The sequence below is a fragment of the Fukomys damarensis genome, unplaced genomic scaffold (assembly GCF_012274545.1).
Source record: "Fukomys damarensis isolate Sample0158 unplaced genomic scaffold, DMR_v1.0_HiC HiC_scaffold_13, whole genome shotgun sequence".
Taxonomy (NCBI): domain Eukaryota; kingdom Metazoa; phylum Chordata; class Mammalia; order Rodentia; family Bathyergidae; genus Fukomys; species Fukomys damarensis.
In genome coordinates, this window is record NW_022900925.1 from 16,323,762 (window position 1) to 16,326,524 (window position 2,763).

The 2,763-nt window shown below is 43.4% G+C and overlaps 1 protein-coding gene across 1 annotated transcript in view; it reads right to left on the reverse strand.

The window, feature by feature from the left end:
- Positions 1-2,763, reverse strand: part of LOC117285848 — a gene marked incomplete at its 5' end in the record, with an annotated part of 20,917 nt that overhangs the window by 2,721 nt on the left and 15,433 nt on the right. The window lies entirely within an intron of this gene.

Sequence of the window (2,763 nt, forward strand, 5' to 3'; positions counted from 1 at the left end):
GACAGGGGGCAGAACCACTGAGTTAAATCCCTGGCCATCAAGAATATATAAGAGGGATGGTGAGAGTAGGAATCCTTGCCTTGGTTTTTTTCTTTTCTGGCACTGGGGATTGAACTCAGGACCTCGCGCTTGCCAGGCATGGTGCTGTACCACTGAGTTACTTCCCTAGCTCTGCCTCATTCTTGACTGTTATGAGTTGAAATGGTAAGCGGGTTGCCACAGTGGCTATTGAAATATAATTAATAGGCAAGGACCTTGAAAACTATATTGTACTTCTGGGATTTGCATGAGTTTCACGTACTTCCAAACAGTAAGTCTCCAAGGAAATCACATTTTTCAGAGAGCTCGACAATCAGAGATTTAGGCCTACCATCTTCACAAATAAACTTAATATACCACTAGATTAATGACATCATGGAAAAAGTAAGTTTCCATGGGATTTTCTATTTTGTTTTCTGTTGTTTTTTTGAGACAGGGTCTCCCCATGCAGTTCAAGCTGGACTTGAACTCACTGTGTAACCCAGGGTGGCCTCTAACTTGTGGCATTCCTCCTGCCTCAGCCTCCAGGGTGCTGGGATTACAGAAGTGTGCCACAATGCCCTGCTGATTCCATGATTTTTAATTCTAGGATCCTCTTTTTTTTTTTTTTTTTTTTTAATTGGTGGTACTAAGGATTGAACTCAACCTTTGCCCTGAGCTATATCCCAGCTCTTTTTCCCCAGTACCAGCAATAGAACTCATGGCCTTGCCAGGCAGGTACAGCACCACTGAGCTATATCCCCAGCACTTCTAGGATCCTTTTAACTGTTAAAGATCTAATGTTCTTGCACCTGGAACACCTTTGCTATTATGGTGTGTCATTCCCTTTCGACAACCATTAAAACTGATGATATGTATCTGGTTTCATTTCATTGTTGGGGTCCTTAGATTTTGTTACCATGGCTGGCTACATAGCAGGATATGCCTATATGACCAGCCTCCCATAAAAAGTCTCAGACCTTGAGACTCAAAGATTTCTCTGGGCAGAGATAGTCCACATTTGTCTCTGAAATTTGCTCTAAGAGAGAGTAGAATGCTGTATGGCCACAGATGGACAAGGAAGGTCACCAAAAACCTAGGCTGGACCTCCAGAGTCTGTTGCTTTTTTTTTTTTAAAGATAGGGTCTCGCTATGTAGTCCAGACTTGGCTTGAACTGTGTAGCCCAGGTTGGCCTCAAAACTCTCGGCAATCCTCCTGCCTCTGTCTCTCTTGTGCTGGGATTACAGGTGCACACCACACATCTAGCTTTTCTGCTGCTTTTGCTCTGTGTTCTTTGTAAAAAAGAAAAAAAAAAAACTTAGTCATTATCAATCTAATATTGAGTCTTATCCTTTTGCTAAGTTGCTGAATAAAACCACAGTGGAACAATTTGGCCATTTCCAACACTATTTTTCACATTTGTTAGATTCACCTCTTGCACAAACACAGCAACAGCTATGATTATATTACCCTTGCCTTTAGTGAGATGGCAACTTAGAGGTTATGAAGGACAATTTCTGTGGCTCAGAAGAGCCATTCGTCCGTTATGAATGTAAGTCAGGTATCAGGATCCATCAGGATAAACAAATAGCATCAAACTTTTCAGTGGCTTGAAATAAGAATTTATTTCTCATGCTACAGTGAGGCTTGACTGGGACTCCACTCTGCACTGTCCTCCCTGCAGGCCCCCAGCTGACAGAGCAGCCTCCAACTGGAGCACTGTGCATGGCAGTTCCAGAAGGAAGAGAGTTCTGAATGAAGACTCTCATTTCAGCATCAAATGCTCTGATTCTGAGTTGTGCACATCACTTTCACTCTCACTGATGAGAACTAGAAAAATAGTCCCACCAGATTTCAAGGGAACCAGGAGTGTAACCCTACTAATTACATTTCCAGAAAACAACGGGGGACCAAAATATTTCATTTACAGTCCTAATGACTAACATAGTTATCTATTAGTTGAGGAGGGCCTCCAGTATTTGTCCACGTTGGAAGTATCAGCCTTTTTCTGCACTGTCTACTTTCAGGAACAGAACATTTCCAACAGGAAAAAGAGCACAAAGTGGCAGGGATTCTCAACTGGTGAGCAGATGGACATGGTAGTATGCTAGAGGGCTCAACAAAAGATTGGGGGCATGTGAAGTTTGGAAAAGGCTTTAGGCTGGGCATGGTGGTGCTCACCTATAATGCCAGAACCCAGGAGGCTGAGGCAGAGGACTGTCTGGGCTACATAGAAAGACCCTGTCTGAAAAAACAAACCACAGCCAGGGATTTAGATCAGTGGTTCTGTCACCTGCCTCGCAAGCCCAAGGTCCTGAGTTGGATTCCTGGTAAAAACAAAACAACAAAAAAAAAAACCCACAACAAAATCCAGGCTCGCGGACCGGGGATTTAGCTCAGTGGATCAACTGCCTGACTTGTAAGCATAAGGACCCAAGTTTGATCCCCAGTGACAAAAAAAAAAAAAGAAAAGAAAATCCAGGCTCGGTGGCACATGCTTGTAATCCCAGTACCATGCTGGGGCAGGAAGACTGCATGTTTGGGCCCAACCCAGGCAACTTAGCAAGACTCTCAAACTAAAAAATAAAAGCCAGGTATGCTGGCACACACCTATAATCTCAGAAAGTTGAGACAGGAGGATCACCGTGAGTTCGAGGCCCAGATCGGCCTACACAGTAAGTTCAATACCAGCCTAAACTACATAGCAAGACCCTCTCTCGCTCTTTTTTTTTTTTTTTTTTTTT